The sequence below is a fragment of the Apium graveolens genome, chromosome 7 (assembly GCF_009905375.1).
Source record: "Apium graveolens cultivar Ventura chromosome 7, ASM990537v1, whole genome shotgun sequence".
In the NCBI taxonomy this organism is placed as follows: Eukaryota; Viridiplantae; Streptophyta; class Magnoliopsida; order Apiales; family Apiaceae; genus Apium; species Apium graveolens.
In genome coordinates, this window is record NC_133653.1 from 236,888,172 (window position 1) to 236,911,761 (window position 23,590).

Here is a 23,590-nt window from a genome sequence, read left to right on the forward strand (position 1 = left end):
GAAGAAAGAAGTGAGGAAAGAAAGGAATGGCAGAAAGGGAACAGAAAGAAGGCCAAGGCAAAAAGGAAGAGTGGAGATGACACTGAGGAAACCCAATTAAAATCTAAACCGCTACCTTCCATTCCTGAACCTGTTGTGGCTGATCCCAGTATAAATATTCATGGTGAAACAATTATCCCTAAAGAGGAACCTATTGATTGGGACACAATCAAATTACCTACCTTCCTAACTACTTCTCCACCACCAAAGAAACTGAAAAGAAAATCCAAATCAACACCTCCCCTAACCTCAAGTAAATTAACTCAGAAACATAAACCTAAGCCTAATCCACAAGCCTCAAAGGAGGATTATGTTCACATTTGTGAAATAAAAGAACATACAAATATTGAACTCTTCCTGGATGAGCTGGAGGAAGTAAGGGGAATAAATGCCTATAGACAGCTACTAGAAAGGCTAGTGTTCAGATATAAAGGAAATGTGGAAAGGACTTGGTCTCTTCAAAGAATTCTAAGTGAGGGCTATTCTACCTTGATTAGAGTCTACTCAGCTATCAAAAGGGATACTGGCTTTACCAGGACTGCCAAAAACTGAGATTCTCAATAAGATTGCCAGTATAAGGAAGAATTGGTGGGAGTCAAATTCCTTGCCTAGAACATTACTCATCCCTGAGCATAGAATCACAATTCATAAATCACCTCATTGGTTGATGGAGTTCAGAGACAATAAAGGAGTCAGAAGATTTTTCAGACTTGAAGACCAACTTAAAATTTCTAGTAATGAAACTCTCAAGGACATGCAATCTAAGTTGGACATCAGTGAAGAAGATAAAGCTGAATTCTACAGACAACTCCAACTCCAAGTAGAGGAAAATAACAGGAGGCTAGGGAAGAAAACAAGGGAACAAAGAAAAAGAAAATGATTTTCTTAGACTAAAGGAGCACCCCTTGGAAACACTGTAAATCTTCAATTCTATCTCAGTACATACACTTTTGCAGCACTTTTAAATTTCTACTTGATTTCAACTCATATATTTGTTAAGTGTTTTGTTATCAACAAGTTAACCCTGAATTTATGCCTACAATTCTAGTAGATATAAATAGGGGGAGATTATTAGGAATATATGTATTAGTTTGATGATAAGCTAAAAAAAATACTTAAGTAGAAATCTAGTGTTTGTAGCCTCAACGGATAAGACCATCTTCGCTATCCGTTGATGGAGTAGCTTTACTTAGAAATAAGTTTAGTATTGTAGCACATCTCAGTCTTTGTATTTAAGTTATAATTCTTAGAAGTTGTGGGAAATTATAAGTCATGTTGACTACTAGTGGATATGCAAATAGGAGGGCTAATTATAAATATTTCATGCCTTGTAATTTTTTGTAAATGAAGTAGTATCAACTGATAGATTAAAGGCCTTCAACGGATGAGAAACAAAGCTTAAACGAGTGTCTATAAAGCTTAAACGGATAACATCCATCAACGGATGAGTGCATCAACGGATAAAGCTTCAACTGGTAAAACATCAACGGATGTAAGCATCAACGGATAAAGCCATCAACGGATGAAAGCTTCAACGGATGCTTAGTTCCATAGCAGTTGATAGTGACAATTCATAAGCTGACAGAGGCACATGGGTTGACAGAGACAACTGGAATGTGGTAGCCTCTTGGAGGAATCAAGAAAAAGCAGCATTTCCATTCTAGTGCAAACAAGGAAGTATTCAAAGTTTCACAGATTATCTTAAATTGCATTGGATAGAGAAATGAAGAAGAAACATGTGAAGAACTATTTTATAATTGTATTTTATCTTTGTCTTCACTTGTAAACTTGGTGATATATAAACCAAGTTGCAGCTAGTAATTAGGTGTGAATTTTCCAGAGCTGTTTAGAAAAGCATAGAGAGAAAATCATCTAGTTTGTACTAGGAAGCAGCTGTGATCAATTCTTTGTATCACAGATTTTCTGAAATACACATCTCTGGTGGAACAACAAATCCACCAGAAAAGTTTTTAAAAGCCTTTGTGTTCTTTACATTTGTGTCTTGAATATACATCTGTCTACATCTGCTCAAAGCAATTCACACACATCTGTTCATCATACACTTAGCTTTTGAAACTGCTCAAAACTTGAAAAAGTTTTAAGATTTAAATTCAACCCCCTTCTGTAAATCTCATTATTAGTTGCTTGGGAATAACATATTCCTATTATGAACTTATTTTGCTTTCCCATTCCGTACTTCAGTTTCAGGTTTTCCTACTATAGATTCCTGTTTCGCTGTTAAGGTGAAGAATTGTTTTATTCCGTGACTTATTTGCCTTCTTAGACTTTGATCTTTATCGTTGAATGTTCGTTTGTATATTCAACTCATTGACCTTGAATCAAATTTTCGAAATTCTGTTTGAATTCTTCGAATGCGTCATTCGATTTATTTTACTAAGTCGATTGTAGTTTTTATCATTGTGAGATGTCATATGGTTTGATAGTGTATTGTAGATATTTGAATGTTAGTCACTTACTTGTTGAAATTATCTATACAACCTTTAGGAAAGAAAGTTTTTATATTTATTTGTAAAGTAAGATTTGTTTCTTATAGTCATATGTGTGTTTCTAAGCGGATTTTTTAAACATAATCGTAGTCATCAATGTACTTCATTTTATCTTGCCTTTAAAACATGTTATTTTGTCACTATTAGTTTATTTTGTTATCGTTCATTGGTGCATGCACTTGTAGGGTGGTTAAAAGGCCTTATTCCCTCTTGAAACACACCAAGTAGTTATACATAAATTCGTAAAGCATCATGAAGATATGTAAACATCGTAGTTATCATAATAAATGTCATAGTACTTTTGTCGTCAACTACATTCGTCAAGTGTGTATAGCACTTTCGAAGTAGCAAAATTTGTAGTAGGGTGATGAGCCCTTTGTGAGTTTCATCATTATATACAAATGTATAGTAATATTGTAGAATTTTAAAGAATAGAAGTGCATAATCGAATTGAATGAAAAAGCATACTCTTATGTGTATATTAATGTAATTCACAATTTGAATTAATAACTTGAAAATGTAAGCATAACTTTATCGCATAGTAAAGTACTTATAACAGAAAATTAATCTTTCATTGACAATTCGTCAAAAGCAAATAATGACAGATAACATACAATGTCATGCCAAACGCAAGCAATTACCAACAACTAAGTATGTCCTAATTGACTTATTAATCAACGACTTCTAAAAACATAAATTTTAAAAGTTGAGATAGAAAACTTTACACGTGATAAAGTTTTAGATGCAAGGCGTTTCAGCTTCTTGCTATTTATGTCTCGTCCATTCTTGATAACCGGTAAGCCCCCGTCCAATGACGGCATCAATGAAGTAAGGGCCTTCCCAAGTGTTAATGAATTTCCCTGTCATCACGTTCATAGTGTTTTGGAATATTTTTCTCAGCACTATGTCAGCAACACGGAAGGTTCCTATGTGAACATGTTTTTTGTAGGTACTAGCCACCCTTTGTTGATAAGAAACTAACTGAAATCTTGCCATTTCTCGCAATTCATCCACAGTGTCTTTATCATGTGACAACTCTGTGTTGTTCACGTCATTCGTCAAGAGTCCATATCTTGTTGTTGGTATCATGACTTCTGTTGGTAACATAGCTTCAGTGCCATAGACTAGACTATATGGTGTCTGTCCTGTTGACGTTTTAGGAGGTGTCCTGTCCGACCACAACACCCAAGGCTCTTCAGCCCACTTCCCATTGCATGACGTCAATCATCTCTTAAGAATGTTGATTATGATTTTGTTGCTTGACTCAGCTTGTCCATTGGCTTGAGGATATCTTGGTGTCGACTTAATCAGATTAATGTTCTAACATTTGCAAAACATTTCAGTCTTATCACTTATGAAATGTGACCCATTGTCATAAACGATCTCGGATGGCACACCAAACTTGCAAAGAATGTTTTATTTTAATGAATGAAATTACCTCTTTTGACGTCACTTTCTTGAACACCTCCGCTTCAATCCACTTGGAGAAATAATTAGTCATGGCCAACATGAACACCTTTTGTCCTGTTGCAGATGGCATTTTTCCTACGATATCCATTCCTCACTTCATGAAAGGCCAAGATGGAATGTACATGTTAAGATGTTCAGACGGTTGATGTATGACAGGTGCATGTCGTTGGCAAGCATCACATCTTTTTGCATTGTCTGGGGCATCCTGTCTTAGTGTCGTCCAATAGTAACCCAAGCATAGAATTTTTAAAAAAAGATTTCTTCCCTTAGTGTTATTCCCATATTATCCTTCGTGTACATCCCTTAGCACCATGTCCGCCTCATGTTTTTTCAGACATCTTTGTAGGAGCCCTGTGGAGGATTTTTTGAATAATTCCCCATCTATGATCGTAAACCTTGATGCCTTCATCCTGAGAATCCTTGCTTCATTGTTGTTGGTTGGCATTGTTCCAAACTGTAAATAATCCTTGAATGTCTTTATCCAGTTGTTCGCGTCTTTACTGGTATTGTCATCACGTTGATCAAGAGCCATTATTTCTGATTCAAGAACCAGTCTTTCCATGGCAGGATTCATGATGTGGACCACTGGGATGTTATTTAAATCTAAACCCTTGGACACAGCTCCCAATCCGGCTAATGCATCAGCTTGTACGTTATTTTTACTTGGAACCTGTTGTATGTTGAAGTTTTCGAAATGGTTGGTTAACCTTTTGGTGATGTCCAGGTATGAGACCATCTTGGGATCTTTGGCTTCAATCGACCCCTTGACATGATTAACAATGAGTAGCGAATCATAGTTGACGTTGTTAGATATATTTAATATGTCATGTCTAATATGTTTCATGTTTAGTTTTCAGATCTTAACAAACAGGAAATATCAGTACTTACTGGAATCAGTACTTACTGGAATCAGTACTTACTGGAAGTCAGAACTTAAGGTCATATCAGAATTTAAGGTTATGTCAGAACTTAATTGCGGGAGGACTTACAGTTAACGAAGGAAGATGATTTACAGGATAGAAGACCGAGACTAAAACAAAAGAAGATATGCATGAAAAGAGTTAGAAGATAAGAAGACTTGTATAAGATATCTGATTGATATATTTTAGGAGACAAAATTATATTCCATATCAATTAGAAGTTATCTTATAACTGTGTACTATATAAACACAGACATAGGTTTACACTATATGTGTTATCATTATCGAGAATATCATACATTGTAACCTAGCAGCTTTTAGTGATATTTGTTCATCACTGAGAGAGAACAGTTCCATTGTAATAGAGTTTAATATATTGAATATATTTGTTTACTGTTACTTGTGTTCGAAATTGATTTGATTGTATTAAACACTCTATTCAACCCCCTTCTATAGTGTTGTGTGACCTAACAATTGGTATCAGAGCCTATCTGTTAACACACATACAGTAAAAATCCAAACAATCATGTCTGAAGAAGCAGAAAACTCCAACCAAGCCCACCAAAACTGAAGAAACTAAAAACACTCAAATCCATGGTCGATATGAGACTATTAGGGTTTCCATACTGAGACCTTCTGAGTATCCCATATGAAAAGTTAAGATGGATATGTTTCTGGAAGCTACAGATCCAGAATACCTTGATAGGATTAATAAAGGACCATATAAGCCAACCAAGCTCTCTGTTGCAGTTGCATATCAACCAGCAAAGTCCATACCAAAGGAGAAAGGTGATTACACAGCTGAAGACATCTCATATATAGCCAAGGATGCAAGGGTAAGGCATTTGCTGCATAGTGCCATTGATAATGTCATGTCAAACTGGGTAATTAATTGCAAAACTGCAAATGAGATATGGGATGCCTTGGAGACAAGATGCCAGGGAACTGATGCAATCAAAAAGAACAACAGGACTATACTCACTCAAGAGTGTGAGCACCTTGACTCAAAAGCTGGTGAGTCATTAACTGAATTATATGACAGATTTGTCAAACTCTTGAATGATTTGTCACTGGTGGACAAGGAATATGATCTTGAAGATTCAAATCTGAAATTCCTTTTAGCTCTTCCTGAAAATTGGGATTTGAAGTCTACTACCATAAGAGACAACTATGCTCTTGATGAAACTACTCTTGATGAAATTTATGGTATGCTCAAGACTTATGAACTTGAGATGGATCAAAGGAGCAAGAGACATGGTAGAAAGTCAAGGATAGTTGCTCTTAAGGCTGAGGAGGAATCTCCCAGAATTGTCATCTCAAAGAAGGGCAAAGAAAAGGCTCTCATCATAAATTCTGATTCAGAGTCATCATATTTTGATGATGATGATTCAGAAACTGAAAGCTTACCAGAAATGGATGTTGATGCAGAGATGATGAAATTGTGTGCTCTTATGGTGAAGGGTATCACAAAGATAGCCTACAGGAAATTCCGAAAGGGAAAGAAGTTTTCCAGAAAAGGTGTAAGTGCAGATAAGAAAGAGTTCAGAAAGTCTGAATTCAAAAGTGCAAAGTCTGACAGAGGAGACAACTCAAATGTCAAATGCTACAAGTTGTGGTGAAAGAGGCCACATATCTCCTGACTGCAAGAAAGGAAAGAGTGATAAAGGCAAGGTGCTTGTCACAAAGAAGAAAAGCTGGACAGATTCTTCAGATTCTGAAGATGAGGTAAATTATGCCTTGATGGCAAATGCTGATGGCAGCCCTGAAACTGCTGAATTGAAGGTACCTCAAACAACTTATGCTTTTCATATTGATAATATTAATAAGTTGAGATTATATCTTAAAACCATGTTTATTAGTTACAGAGATCAAAATTTAACATGTGAAAGATTAACTTCTGAAAATCTTGCTTATAAGAAAAGGAATGACTATTTAGAAAAAAAGTGTGTTATGTTCCACCAAACTCAGAAAGAAAGAGATGATGCCTTTTATGTTAGAGATGAAGTGCTAAAATTGAATGAATATCTGAAAACTGAGTTAGAAAAAGAAAGAGAGATTATCAGGACTTGGACTAACTCTAGCAGAACAACTCAGAATTTGTTAAGTAGTGGAAACTGGAAAGAGGGCTTAGGTTATGGAGATGATAAAAGTGAAAAAGGAACTGAACAAATTGAGCCAAGTGTTGTTAAACAGACTGCTAAGCCAAAGGTGAATCATGTTAAGTTTTTAGCTAAAACTGTAAAGTCTGATTCTCAAAAGATGAAAGAGTCTGTAGCTGAAGTTACGGAAAAGTCAACTTCTGGCAAATTAGAACAGGATAAACGAGCTAAAGTTAACATAGGTTTAATGACAAAGAAGCAGTTTAAGCATAAACTGAAAGAAATTAGTAATGTCAACAAGGTAAAGGCGGCTAGGAAAAATAGGAATGGTAAGGAAGGTGTGAATAAAAGCAATATTTATATGCATGTTCCTCATGCTCCTAGAAAGAAATGTTATAACTGTGGAAACTCTAACCATCTTGCTTCTTTTTGCAGGAAGAATAAGAATATAAACTCTTTACCTCCTAAGTCAGAAATTATGAGTCAGTCTGTTAGGTTTAAGCCACAAAATCCTTATTTTCACTGTGGTAGTTTATGGCATTCCATTTATACTTGTAAGGAATATCATAGTTTGTACTATGATTATTATCAAATAAAACCTTCTTTGAAGAAAGTTACTTTAATTCCTTCTAGTGTAAAGTCTGATGCAAAGTCTGACATAAGTTCTGATAAACAGCATGTTAGCATAAACTCTGATATTAAATTCGCTGTAAATGCTAAAAAACTTAAAAAGGCCAAAGGATCCAAGCAAGTCTGGGTCCTTAAAACTAACCATTAGTGGTCTTTGTGATTGCAGGGCAACAAGAAAGATATCCTAGTGCTGAACAGTGGATGTTCAGGACATATGACTGGAAATAAAGCCTTGATATCTGACTTTGTGGAGAAAGCTGGCCCAGGAGTTTCTTATGGAGATGGCAACATAGGAAAAACTTTGGGATATGGCAATATCAATTTTGGGAATGTCATCATTGAATCAGTAGCTCTTATCTGAGGACTTAAACACAATCTGCTGAGTGTGAGTCAAATCTGTGACAGAGGTTATCATGTGGATTTCTTTGAAGAACACTGTGAAGTTGTAAGCAATTCTACATGCAAAGTGGTTCTAAAAGGTTACAGGCATGGTAACATTTATGAAGCCAGACTTTCAACAAGTACTGATGGTTCTGCAATCTGTCTGTTGAGTAGAGCATCAACTGAAGAAAGCTGGACTTGGCACAAAAGACTCTCTCATTTAAATTTCAATAACATAAATGAGCTTGTAAAGAAAGATCTTATGAGAGGACTGCCAAAATCAGTATTTGCTCCTGATGGCCTTTGTGATTCATATCAAAAGGCAAAACAAAGAAAATCTTCTTTCAAGAGCAAAACTGAGTCATCAATTCTTGAGCCTTATCACCTACTGCATGTTGATCTATTTGGTCCAGTCAATGTCATGTCTATTGCAAAGAAGAAATATGCTATGGTTATAGTGGATGAGTTCACTAGGTACACTTGGGTGTACTTCTTGCACAAGAAGAATGAAACCGCATCTACTCTAACTGATCATGTCAGACAGCTGGATAAGTTGGTCAAAGATTCTGTTAAAATTATAAGAAGTGATAATGGCACTGAGTTCAAAAAATCAATCATGGAAGAGTTCTGCAAAGAGCATGGAATCAAAAAGGAATTTTCTGCACCTGGAACTCCACAACACAATGGAGTTGTAGAAAGAAAGAACATGACTCTCATTGAAGCTGCACAAACTATGCTTGATGAAGCAAAGCTGCCAACTTACTTTTAGGCTGAAGCTGTGCAGACTGCTTGTTTTACACATAATACTACACTCATAAACAAGCATGGAAAAACACCGTATGAGATGGTGAAAAAAAAGAAGCCAAATCTGAAATACTTTCATGTATTTGGTTGTATAACGACTCGTATGCTCATATATTTCATTAAAGTATAATTACGGAATTATTAAATGAATAATATATGTGTGTATAGCTTCTGTCAGCTATGTGTTGCTTTACTTTTATCTATGAGTGTGAATTATGGTGTCCAGGGTGGTTCGTGTAATTTATTAGGGACTTGTATTGAATTGTTTTCACTTTTAAAATTGGATTTAATACAAGTTTATTTGTGTAAATATGTGGGTTGCTCTAAAATTGTTTTTATGACTTTATAATTACAATAATTATTTTTGGGACTTTATAAAAGTTAGAAATCAATATTTCATCAATTATTTAACCCTGTATGATTTTCTGAGTGCATTTATTTGTAAAATTTGTATTTAATTCTTAAATTCTTCAAAAATTATGAAACTCATATTTATTTATGTTTGGAATATTTAGAGAATTTTAAAATTATTTTGAAAATTTTCGGGAATCGTTTCACCCGCGCGTCGTTTCGTTATTTGTTAAAAAGCGGGTACAAAGAGCACCTTAAAAAGTGTTTTAAAAATTTCGAAAATTATGTCTTTGTAAACTTCGGGTTATTTATGACATTTTGATATTATTTTCATAATTTTCGGGTATTAATTTGCGTGCACCTCAGTCCGTTAATTTTAAGTTTCGGGACAAATTCGACTTTTAAATTTTCGTATCTATCCTAAAATGCAGCGTGGCAGTTTCTTATTAATCAGGGATGCGTATCCCTTCCCTTGTGCAACACCTGTTAGCAGTTAAATAAAAAAACAAACCCAATACCCCCACCCCCTTCTCTCGGTTCACTCCTCTGTTCTCTCTCGTTTACTCGAATCTCTCTGTTCTTTTTCCTTTCGTTTCTTTCTCGCCGTGTTGCTTCCTGTCTCCCGGTAATTACTTTTGCCGCCTGCTTCTTCTGTTCTACTGTTGTTTCCTTCTGTGGTGCCGCCGTTGCCATCGACTTCCAGTATGGTGGCGGTGGTGCGAGCTGTGTTGGTTATACATATATATATATATATACGTGTGTGTGACTATGTGCATATTTGTGTGTGTGTAATTGTGTGTGTCTATGATGTGGGTGTGTGTGTTCGTATTGTGTGTGTGTGATGGAGGTGATGGCTGTGCAGTGTGTGTGCAGTGTGTTCATCTCTGTTGGGCTCGGTTCTGTTGGTTCTGTTGGTTTGATGTTGGGCCTTGTAGTTTGGGCCTGGTTGTTTGGGCCTCTTTCTGTTTGGGCCGAGGTTATGCAGTTTAGTTGATTATTACAAATTTGATTATTATTTCTTTTTCTGCAGGAAATAAATTGATTATTATTCGTTAAATAAAATGTTCGTTGCAGGGAATAATAATATTAATCGGTATAATTTATTTGGGAACCCGTAGTATATCGGGCGCCAATAAATTGTGCCGCCGTTAACGATGAACTTCGGTGAGTCAACGGTGGACTGTGATGACGCAGTTCTGAGTCCTAATATTTTAAAATAAATGAATAAAATGTGATTAATAAGTATATTTAATTGGTATTGGTGAATTTGCGAATTGACTGGAAATGGTGGTTGGGAATTGAATTGTAGTTGGCTTGGATTTGGTTGTGATTGATTTGACGTCGAGTTGTTCGACGGGTTAGTCCGATAAATAAAGGAGGTGCTGCCCAATTTCCGAGAAATCAAACTATGGAAATACGAGAGCATATCCAGCAATTATCGAGCCGTCGAATGAGTATATCAAAACATATATATATATATATATATATGTTGTATAGGAAATTTGATTGTATGTGGTGGCAAACTATTTTGCCAAAAAGTAATAACCCTAATTTTTGTAAAATGATGAGTATATGTATTTTCCGAAAACGAACATCGAACCTATTTTTCGTGAATGTGAACCCTAATTGTTGTGTGTGTTATTATAATATGTGTAATTACGAGTTGTGATTTGATATCGAATGGGTAGGTAGTTAGCGAGGATATGTCAAGCATACATAGACGTCTAACGTAGGGTATTGCGGCTCTGTAGGTTCTAGTCGAAGGACTCAAGAATTGATGTCGAACTAAGATAACCTAGTGATCAGTCAGCAAGCACAGTGAGGTTCCAAGAGAAGGACCTAAGCGTTGAAGTCGGATCCATGATAGTCAAATAGTAAAGCGATAAAGCCGAGTGTCTCAAATCTGGTCAAGGTCGATCAGTGATTGTTGTAAAGCTGTGCAAGGCAAGTACCCCTGACCATTCTTTTATGGTTCAGTATATGCGAATAACTAATATTTTAATCTCTTAATGGAACAGAAACGTTTTAAGTTACGTATCCCCTGTATTTGAAACTGTTGTTTAAAACTATGTTTTGGGGAAAAGTAACTTCTGAAAACACCTATCTCTAAACGTGATTAAAATGAAAGGAAGTTTTGAATAGTGTGCTGTGACAGATTGGTTTTAAAAGAGATAGGCGATAGTGATTTTGGAAACTGGATAAAAAGACTGTTTTGATCCACCTATGTCGTGGAATTTTGGAAAGAGACAAAAAGGGAATTCAGTTGATCTATTGGAGTTGCGTACGAGGCCCGTTATTCGGTAACTGCCCAGCATGTGGTTGTGTAAGTGGCTAATTGGGTTGGGCATTTTGTTTAACCGATTAGTCCAGTGTGGGGGAAAGACCTAGCTAGTCTTTTCCCAAGTTCCGGAACAAAATCTATTTCTGGATGGCCGCTAGTCGCTGTCTGGTGAGGGTAGACTGATCAACTATCTTCACCCGTTAAACATCCAATAGATTTGATTGATTCAATTTTGAAATTGTTTAGCAAATCAACGTGTTTGAGATAGATGATTTTGGGTCCCCTTCATGGGACAGATGGTTTTATGGTTCCTATAATGGAACGGAAGGTTTGAAAATGAAGATAGCATGCTAAAAGAATTGACCTCTGGTATTTATACACAGCACATGACTGATATTGTTGTTTCCCGGAGCATGCTAGTTTTAATATCCAGTTATGAATGTTTACTCATTTTCTGACAAGTTATGAATTCTGTTCCTATCACTGCTTTATCATAAATTGCTTTACTTGTTATTCATATAGTGGTGCTGCTGAGCAAGCAATTGCTCACCCTTGCAGAATATCTTATGTGTTTTGCAGATGCCTAGGAGACTCTTCTGTGATAGTCGGGCAGAGTTCCAGCTCCCTTTGTGTCAGACTCCTCTGAGGTGGTTGTGTTGGACCAAGGATGGTCTGTTGAGTTGCTGTGTTAAGTTAGCTGTGTCAGGATGATTGCTGTAAGTTGGTTTTTGTTAGTTGTAACCTAAATCAAACTTAAACCTGGCAAAGATCTTGGTAAAGGGGTCGTAGTTATATCCCATTATTGAATTGTTTATCTTATGGTGGTTATTGATGACGTCAACTCCTGACCTCGGGGTTGAGGCCGTCACAGTTGGTATCAGAGCTACAGGTTTGAGTCCTTGATTTAGGTTAGGAATAGAGTCAAAAGAGTATAAGAAGGTTTATATATAGAGTGGGTCAGCAACTCAACTAGAGGAGCAAGTCTATGGGTTTAGTCAAGGGTTTCGGAAATATAACCCTGACGTTTGTTGAGGATTGACTGGAACTGCCCTAACCTAGAGTATGTTCCCTTCGTATATGTATTATTAGTAATGTTCGATAAAGATTTTTAGTTTTCTCGAGAAAATGAGTCTGGTTGCGAGGATTCAGCGTTGAGCGGGGCCTTGTTGTGGCAGTTGAGAGGACGCCAACGTTATTCCTAAATATTACCTCTTCTATGTCAAGGAATGTTATTGGCCTGATTGTGTGACCTTGGTGAGTTCGGATAACATGATAATAGTCAGGGGCTACTATGACGACCAAGTTTTATAGTGCATGTGGACTGGATCGGGAGGTGATATCTTTGAACCCTTATACTTCTTCCTTGAAACGAATTTTGTTTCTAGAGTCATTGTTTCTTATCCTATACGTTGCTTATTTTCCTGTGAGAAAGTTGTGAACCCGAAGTAAGGTACTTAGGGTTATGTTGATCTCATTATAAATTAGATTCACCCCCTTCTTATTTGTGAATTTTCTTTCGGACCTTGTTTCTTCTCTCGGAAATTTTATTGGTTAATTGGGGCAAACAATGCATATGAATTGACCATTTTTCTGTGTGGCAAAAGGGTCTGGTGGGACGCCACCGAGTTATGTGTTGTGGCTGTATGGTACTAAGACTGGCCATCTTATGTACTTGTATGGTTGCTCTCAGTGATACCTATGTCTTCTTCACAGTTTCTTCTTATTTGATTCCCTTGAGTTGAAATTTCCTTTAATATCCTATGATAATGAATTTATGCGATTGGAGAGTCCTCGTTATTGAAAGCAAGTCAAAGTAACTGTCAGGAAAAGGAAAGCTTTATATCAGGGTGTTATTTAAGAATAATGGTAACCATGAGAGTTCAGGATCTAAGGATGGAGTTATAGCCTCGAGAAAGGTAACTCAGTGATGGTTGAATCACTTGAGGGTGATAAGAAATCATTCTTAGAGGAATGGTTGGTTGAAATTTGGACTATGGTGTCTGGAGGAGTCTAGCATCCCTTAAGCATGACTTGAATTACTAGTGGGCTCTGTGTAATTGCTGGCTGTTATAGCCGACCAAGTTTCATTGTATACCAGATTGGTGTTAATGTGATAATAGAGTAGTGACGAGAAGTGGTCAGTTGCTGTTGTACTAAGGATCTATGCTATGGTGAGTAGTATTCTAGTTTTCCTGAACCGTTGTTGATTCTGCTACTGTCATTGTTACTGTGATTGCTAGTGTTGTTAATCTAGATTTCTTTTATAAGTGGACCCCGATATTCAGGACTTGGGTACTGTAATTGGGCAGCATTTTCCTGATATAGGTGCACCGTTTAAACGGTGATACCTTCTGTCAAACATTTTGTTATGTTTTGGATAAAACTAATTTATATATTCTAGGAAGATGCCACCTAAGAAAGCTACCCGGTCTAAAGAAAATAGTAGTAGAGTTGTGAGGATCCAACTATAAATGAAATTCTAGATTTGTTACGCCAGCAGCAGCAGCAACAGTTGTAGTTAATCCAACAGGATCAGCAGCAGCAACTACTGTTACCGCAGCAATAACAAGGAGGGAATCAAAGTGCTAGTTTCAAATCTTTTCAGAATGTTAACCCTCCTAAATTTAAAGGTGAACCTAATCCGGTAGCTGCTGGAGCATGGTTAAAAGAGATGGAGAAAGTTTTCAACCTTGTTCAAGTAAGTGAGAATCTTAAGACTGATTATGCAAGCTATTTCTTGAAAAATGAAGCGAATTATTGGTGGAAGTCAACAAGGGCGTTAGAAGGAGAAGGCCCTGTTCCATGGGCTAGGTTTACTGAATTATTTTTGGAAAAGTATTTTCCTGATTGTGTGAGGAATTAAATGGAGATTGAGTTTTTAGAACTGAAGCAAGGTGACAGAAGTGTAGCTGAGTATGAGGCTAAATTCACAGAGTTGGCTAGGTTTGTACCAGATTATGTGTGCTCTGAGGCTCAGAAGGCAAGGAGGTTTCAACAAGGATTGAAGCCTGAAATTCGTAGTGGAGTGGTGGCATTGCAACTCAAGACGTATCCTTCCGTAGTTCAAGCCGCCTTAGTAATTGATTTTGATCAGAAGTTAGCCGCTAGAGAAAAAGAAGATAAGAAGCGAAAGATTGATGATATGGAAGAAGCGTCAGGTCAAGAAGGATCCAGTCAGAAGTCTCATAAAAAGGTCGGAAGGAGTAAGAATAAAGAATTTAGAGAGAAAAGTATTTCTTTAAATAGAATTAGTAACACCTCAGCCAACTCTAATCAGGCCAATTCGGTTAAATCATCTATATCAGAATGTAAGCAATGCGGTAAGAGACATAGTGGAAGGTGTAAAGCAAATACTGAATGTTTTAGGTGTAGTCAGAAGGGACATTATGCGTCAGAATGTAAGGTGGAAAATCCAAGAGTCGTCTGTTATAACTGTGGCAAGGTAGGACATGTTGCCAAGAATTGTAGAAGTACTTCCCGAGATAGCATGGGAGGTAGTGCATCAAAAGGTTTGACGTCCAGTACAGCCAAGGCTAAGACTTGTAATGTGATTAAAAGTTTAGCTGCTCAGGACCCTTATAAGGAACCAGGGAAATAATTGATTACCGGAAGAAGCAAACGATAATTTCTATGGAAGCTAATATTAGGATAAGTATTCAAGGACATAAGCAAGAAGATAAGGCGTAATTAGCGCATATAAGGGATATTAAGAAGGAAACTTCAGGATTGTGGGATGAAAGAATAATGAGATAAGGTGCATTCTGTGTTGTGCACTGATGTGATTTATAGGAAAGAGGAATGGATGTATGAAGTTACGTGATGATTATCAGAAGTTGGAAAAGTTGACGAATAGGTATAAGTAACCCTGCATAGAATTGATTATTTATGAAAGGAACGAGTTGGTTCTTGGAGGAAGACCTAAGATCAGACTACTATCAGCTAAAGGTAAGCCTGAGGACATACCAAAGATTGCGATTAGAATGAGTTATGAGCGTTGTAAGTTTTGGTGATAATAGGCGGAGTAACGAGTGTATCAGTTATCTATGAGGAATTAAGGAATATGGTGTATCAAGAGTACTTGCATGGTATAATCGTATTTATTGATAACATCCTCGCCATCTAAGGGCTAAGGAAGGCCAAGTTGAAAACCTAAAGAAATGTCGCAAAGGGTTGAACAGTAGCAATTGTATATTAAACCTTAAGAGTATGAAGTTCTGGTCAGGAGCACGGTTGTTAGAGTAATTACCAACTAAGCAAGGTCCATTTAAGGACCGATGTCTTGGATAGGAAAGAAGAAATGATTATGGTTAAGAATATTAAGGAATTAATAGAAGCATTGGAAAGAGTGGAAGGTGAAGTTCGAATACCTAAAGGTAAGAAGAAGTGAAGATATGAAATTACCTTCTAGCCTTAATTTATGGAAATTAGTAAGAAGTGCTCAAATGTTTGGAAATTGAGTTAAAAGAGAGTACCATCTATCATCCGTAAACGAAGGGCCAAAGTGAAAAGACGATTTAGACAATATAGAATATGTTGAGAGTATATATAGAATATGTTATAAGTGTCAATGTTAAAGCGATATATTTCTGATTTGAATCAAGCCATTGATTAGGAGCCAACGGGCTCTCATCCAAATTTATTTTACGTAAAATAATCGATCCAAATCCTAGATCGTTAAAAGTGAGTCCTTAGTAATGAATTTATGTCTATGGTGAGTATGCGATGAATAAATCCCCGAGTAGAAGAGTTTACCTGGAAGTTAGAGTCAGATATGCTTGACAAATATCCTCACTTGTTTAGTTAAGTTTGATTCTGAGGACAAAATCTTTTTAAGGGGGGAAGGATATAACGACTCGTATGCTTTTATATTTAATTAAAGTGTAATTATGGAATTATTAAATGAATAATATATGTGTGTATAGCTTCTGTCATCTATGTGTTATTTTACTTTTATCTATGTGTGTGAATTATGGTGTCCAGGGTGGTTTGTGTAATTTATTAGGGACTTGTATTGAATTGTTTTCACTTTTAAAAGTGGATTTTATACAAGTTTATTTGTGTAAATATATAGATTGTCTCTAAAATTGTTTTTATGACTTTATAATTACAATAATTATTTTTGGGACGTTATAAAAGTTAGAAATCAATATTTCATTAATTATTTAACCCTGTATGATTTTCTGAGTCCATTTATTTGTAAAATTCATATTTAATTCTAAAATTCTTCAAAAATTATGAAACTCATATTTATTTATGTTTGGAATATTCTGAGAATTTTAAAATTATTTTGAAAATTTTCGGGAATCGTTTCACTTGCGCGTCGTTTCGTTATTTGTTAAAAAGCAGGTACAAAGAGCACCTTAAAATGTGTTTTAAAAATTTCGAAAATTAAGTCCTTGTAAACTTCGGGTTATTTATGACATTTTGATATTATTTTCATAATTTTCGGGTATTAATTTGCGTGCACCTCAGTCCGTTAATTTTAAGTTTCGGGACAAATTCGACTTTTAAATTCTCGTATCTATCCTAAAATGTAGCGTGGCAGTTTCTTATTAATCAGGGACGCGTGTCCCTTCCCTTGTGCAACACCTGTTAGCAGTTAAATAAAAAAAAGAAAAACCCAATACCCCCACCCCCTTCTCTCGGTTCACTCCTCTGTTCTCTCTCGTTTACTCGATTCTCTCTGTTCTTTTTCCTTTCGTTTCTTTCTCGCCGTGTTGCTTCCTGTCTCCCGGTAATTACTTTTGCCGCCTGCTTCTTCTGTTCTGCTGTTGTTTCCTTCTGTGGTGCCGCCGTTGCCGTCGCCTTCCGGTATGGTGGCGGTGGTGCGAGCTGTGTTGGTTATACATATATATATATACGTGTGTGTGACTATGTGCATATTTGTGTGTGTGTATAATTATGTATGTCTGTGATGTGGGTGTGTGTGTTCGTGTTGTGTGTGTGCGATGGAGGTGATGGCTGTGCAGTGTGTGTGCAGTGTGTTCATCTCTGTTAGGCTCGGTTCTGTTGGTTCTGTTGGTTTGATGTTGGGCCTTGTAGTTTGGGCCTGGTTGTTTGGGCCTCTTTCTGTTTGGGCCGAGGTTATGCAGTTTGGTTGATTATTATGCAGGAAATAAATTGATTATTATTCTTGAAATAAAATGTTCGTTGTGGGGAATAATAATATTAATCGGTATAATTTATTTGGGAACCCGTAGTATATCGGGCACCAATAAATTGTGTCGCCGTTGACGATGAACTTCGGCGAGTCAACGGTGGACTGTGATGACGCGGTTCTGAGTCCTAATATTTTAAAATAAATGAATAAAATGTGATTAATAAGTATATTTAATTGGTATTGGTGAATTTGCGAATTGACTTGTTGACTGGAAGTGGTGGTTGGGAATTGAATTGTAGTTGGCTTGGATTTGGTTGTGATTGATTTGACGTCGAGTTGTTCGACGGGTTAGTCCGATAAATAAAGGAGGTGCTGCCCAATTTCCGAGAAATCGAACTACGGAAATACGGGAGCGTATCCAGCAATTTTCGGGCCGTCGAATGAGTATATAAAAACATATATATATATATATGTTGTATACGAAATTTGATTATATGTGGTTGCAAACTATTTTGCCAAAAATTAATTACCCTAATTTTTGTAAAATGACGAGTATATTTATTTTTCCGAAAGCGAACATCGAACCTATTTTTCATGAATGTGAACCCTAATTGTTGTGTGTGTTATTATAATATGTGTAATTACGAGTCGGGATTTGATATCGAATGGGTAGGTAGTTAGCGAGGATATGTCAAGCATACCTAGATGTCTAACGTAGGGTATTGCGGCTCTGTAGGTTCTAGTCGAAGGACTCAAGAATTGATGTCGAACTAAGATAACCTAGTGATCAGTCAGCAAGCGCAGCGAGGTTCCAAGCGAAGGACCTAAGTGTTGAAATCAGATCCAGGATAGTCAAATAGTAAAGCGATAAAGCCGAGTGTCTCAAATCGGGTCAAGGTTGATCAGTGATAGTTGTAAAGCTCTGCAAGGCAAGTACCCCTGACCATTCTTTTATGGTTCAGTATATGTGAATAGCTAATGTTTTAATCTCATAATGGAACAGAAACATTTTAAGTTACGTATCCCCTGTATTTAAAAATGTTGTTTAAAACTATGTTTTGGGGAAAAGTAACTCTGAAAACACCTATCTCTAAACGTGATTAAAATGAAAGGAAGTTTTGAATAGTGTGCTGTGACAGATTGGTTTTAAAAAGAGATTGGTGATAGTGATTTTGGAAACTGGATAAAGAGACTGTTTTGATCCACCTATGTCGTGGAATTTTGGAAAGAGGCAAAAAGGGAATTCAGTTGATCTATTGGAGTTATGTAAGAGGCCCGTTATTCGGTAACGGCATAACATGTGGTTGCGTAAGTGGCTAATTGGGTTGGGCATTCTGTTTAACCGATTAGTCCAGCATGGGGGAAAGACCTAGCTAGTCTTTTCCCAAGTTCCGGAACACAATCTATTTCTGGATGGCCGCTAGTCGCTGTCCGGTGAGGGTAGACTGATCAGCTATCTTCACCCGTTAAAAGTCCAATAGATTTGATTGATTCAGTTTTAAAATTGTTTAGTAAATCAACGTGTTTGAGACAGATGATTTTGGGTCCCCTTCGGGACAAATGGTTTTATGGTTCCCATAATGGAATGGAAGGTTTGAAAATGAAGATAGCATACTTAAAGAATTGACCTCTGGTATTTATACACAGCACACGACTGATATTGTTGTTTCCCGAAGCATGCTAGTTTTAATATCCAGTTATGAATGTTTACTCATTTTCTGACAAGTTATGAATTCTGTTCCTATTACTGCTTTATCATAAACTGCTTTACTTGTTATTCATATAGTGGTGCTGTTGAGCAAGCAATTGCTCACCCTTGCAGAATATCTTATGTGTATTGCAGATGCCTAGGAGACTCTTATGTGATAGTCGGGCAGAGTTCCAGTTCCCTTTGTGTTAGACTCCTCTGAGGTGGTTGTGTTGGACCAAGGATGGTCTGTTGAGTTGTTGTGTTAAGTTAGCTGCATCAGGATGATTGTTGTAAGTTGGTTTGTGTTAGTTGTAACCTAAATCATACTTAAACCTGGAAAAGATCTTGGTAAAGGGGTCGTAGTTATATCCCATTATTGAATTGTTTATCTTATGGTGGTTATTGATAACGTCAACTCCTGACCCCGGGGTTGAGGCTGTCATAGGTTGCAAGTGTTTTGTTCTTAAGACTCATCCTGAACAGCTGTCAAAATTTGATCTAAAAGCTGATGAAGGAATTTTTGTTGGATATCCACTTTCCACAAAAGCCTTCAGAGTCTATAATTTAAGAACAAGGGTTGTCATGGAATCTATCAATGTATCTTTTGATGATAAGAAGATTACTGTACTTGAAGATTTCAATGATCATGATCATCTGACATTTGAAAATGAAAACTTAAATTCTGATTCTAAAATTCTGATGACTTAAAATCTAATCCTGTAAGTTCTGACGGGTTAAGTTCTGATGTCATTGAAACTGTGGTAACAACTCCAAAGGAAAATGCACCTGTCCAGGGGGAGCAAGCTGAAAATCCGACCACATCTCAAGACTCTCAAGAAGCATCAGAACCTGCCACTGGCTCTTCAAGTTCTGATTCATCTAGTTCTGATGAGCCAAATTCTGATAATTCTGGAAACCCTGATATTTCAAATCCTGAAGGATCCAAGTCAAATTCTGAAGTCTCAGAGAGCATAACTACAGGGGGGCATCAGAAAATGCTGATGGAGACAGCATGAATCATGGGGGAGGATCCAGTTCTAGAAGTCAACTTCAATCTGCAAGGAAGTGGACCAAATCACATACACCTGACTTAATAATTGGAGATCCTGAAGCAGGTGTCAGAACTAGAACTGCAACATCAAATGAATGTCTTTATCATTCTTTTCTATCTCAGACTGAACCAAAAAAAGTGGAAGAAGCTCTTTAAGATGCTGATTGGGTGCAAGCAATGAAGGAATAGTTAAATGAATTTGAAAGAAATAAAGTCTGGACCCTAGTGCCAAGACCAAAGAACAGATCCATTGTTGGCACAAAATGGGTGTTCAAAAATAAAACTGACAGTGATGGCTTAATTACAAGGAATAAAGCAAGGCTGATTGCTAAAGGGTACTCTCAACATGAGGGTATTGATTATGATGAAACATTTGCACCAGTTGCTATATTGGAAGCCATAAGAATCTTTTTAGCTTATGCTGCTCATAAAAAGTTTAAAGTCTTTCAAATGGATGTGAAAAGTACTTTTCATAAAGGAGTATTGGAAGAAGAGGTCTATGTTGAACAACCTCCAGGCTTTTTAGATTCAAAATTTCCAAATCATGTCTACAGGCTTGACAAAACACTTTATGGCCTTAATTAAACTCCTAGAGCATGGTATGAGACTTTAGCTCAATTCCTTCTGGAAAGTGGATTTCACAGACGTACAATTGATAAAACACTATTCTACCCCAACCATGGAAATGACTTACTTTTGGTACAGATATATGTTAATGATATCATATTTGTAACTACAAATGCCAAACTTTGTGAGAGGTTTGCAAAGATAATGCAGTCAAGATATCAAATGAGTATGATGGGAGAACTTAGTTATTTTCTGGGCCTTCAAGTCAAGCAAAATGAAGAAGGTACTTTTATCTATCAATCCAAGTACTCCGGAAATTTACTGAAGAAATTTGAAATGCAAGATTGTTCAACTGCATCCACTCCCACGGTCACTGCAACCAAGTTAGATAAAGATACTGGTTCATCAGCAGATATTACTAACTACAGAGGTATGATTGGCTCTTTACTCTATTTAACTGCAAGTAGACCTGATATCATGTATGCTACCTGTCTTTGTGCAAGATTTCAGGCTAATCCAAGAGAACCTCACTTAATAGCTGTTAGGTCCCAATTTGTTTGTAGAAGGGGGGGTTGAATGCAAACAATACCGTTTAGTCGAATAAAATGCGGAATAAAATTGTGAAACAAAATTCAAGTTAAATAAAACTTTTATTAAACTTGAAAGGTGTTACAACTACGGTATCGGTTACAAGGGATTAATCTCAAATCAATTATTACAAATCTAGAATAAATTCGACATGAACTTTTTCTATATTTGTAATTAAAAGATCAAATGCTAAATGTGATTTGAGATTAAGTTCTAGGGATTTTAATCCGCTAGATTGATACACAAGAACAAGATAAGTATTTCTAGTTGATTGGATTTAACTTTACAATCTAGAAATTGATCTTGAAGTTGCAGATGAGATGAAATATTTTTCTGCTCCTTTTTCTTTTGTTCTTGAGTTTTTGTTCTGTGTTTTTTTGATTGATTGTGAAATAACAGACTTCTGCTCCTTTTTATCAAACAGCCGAATGTAAACATGTACTGGCATGACAATCTCTTTGGCCAGCAAGACTTTCGGTATGACAAAATTTACAACTAGCAAGACAATTAAAATGAGCTAGCAAGACTTTCGGTATGACTATTGATTGTCATACTGATTGTCATATTAGTTCAAATAAATTGTCTTGCTGAATTAATAACAGATTTTAATCTAAACAGAAATTCTAATAAGACAATTAAATGTTTTGGCATGACTTTCGGTATGACTATCAATTGTCATACCGATTGTCATACTAGTTCAAATAAATTGTCTTGCTGAATTTAAGCAGATTTTAAACCAATTAAAATCTTGTAAATCCTTAATATTAATTCTAAATTAATTAATCAATTTAATTCAATTAATCAATAAATTAATCTTTGCAGATATAATTTATTTTCTTAATTAAATTATATGACTTAATTAATTAATAGAGAATTAATACTAACCCTGAGCAGCATCCATTCTTCTGACAATCTTCTGAAAGTCACCGAGACTTATGAATCAATTTCGCCACTTCAATGCTGACACTCGATGTACTGTCTGGTTCATGAGTGACTAACTTCCGTGACGTTTCTTCATGTCTTGACTTTGATATTCTGATTGAATCCTTGTAATAAATGATACCCTGACGAGATCTCTGTCACTTGATTAAATCCACGATCTTGATTTATATCAATGAGGCATGATCAAATTCTTGAACTTCTTCCAGTGAATCTTCAAGTCTGCAGATGAACAATGTTTCTTTATTCTTTGACAGATGTTACTTTGTGAGATCTCTCTGATGATAGATCCACTATTTACTTATTACATTCTTATTTGAGTTGAGTTAAATACTCGAATAAATGAGTAGGCTATGACATATGCCTTTCAATCTCCCCCTATTTGTTTGTTAGACAATAACAACAAATACCTAGAGGATAACTCAACTAACAAATAAGAAAAAGATATAAACAGTAATGTAAAGTAAATAGCAGAAAAGTTCTGGATTATATTTAACATTTTCCAGATTCCAAATGAAATTTACAAGTGAATACAAGATAGATGTTCCTCTAGCCTGAACATATAACTACATTAGACTATCTTGATTCATAAAGCTCTAATCATATTACATTGAGTTTTGAGCTAATTGACTTCAGTTGTCTTCTCTTCTGACTTCACCTTCTTCTAAATCTTGAAGCAATTCCTTGTCAAAGACACGATCCTTTTCTGAAGTGAAGCTTGCTGGTCTGACTGGTTGAACTCCAACTGACTTCAGCTTATTCTTGAGTTGATTATACCTTTTAACATTCTTTTCACAATAAGCTTGAATCAAGTCAGCAGCTTGAGTCTTCAACATGGATGAATATCCAGCAGTTCTCAAATGATGTTCCATCCAGACCAGATGCTTAGCTGAGTAGTCTTTAAGAGATTGTACATCTAGCTGACAGATTTGAAGACAATCAGACTTAAAGAATCTCACCTGATGAGGATTGTTGACCACTTGAGGACTAGCCCTGCTGGCAAACTCTTTAAGCCTTTCTCGAAGAACTTCATTCAATTCTGAGCTTCTTTTGACTTTGTTTAAAAGAACCCAAATCTCTGACAAAGAACGATTCTCAAATAGATGAAGTGACACCTTGAATGATCCTTCACTCTGACAATATAAAAAAATGCTCATCTCATTTAGGGATCTA

At 36.3% G+C, this 23,590-nt stretch overlaps 1 pseudogene; it reads left to right on the plus strand.

Moving 5' to 3' along the window:
- LOC141674571 (glycosyltransferase family 92 protein RCOM_0530710-like) overlaps positions 1-23,590 on the plus strand; it is an 87,111-nt pseudogene that overhangs the window by 14,794 nt on the left and 48,727 nt on the right.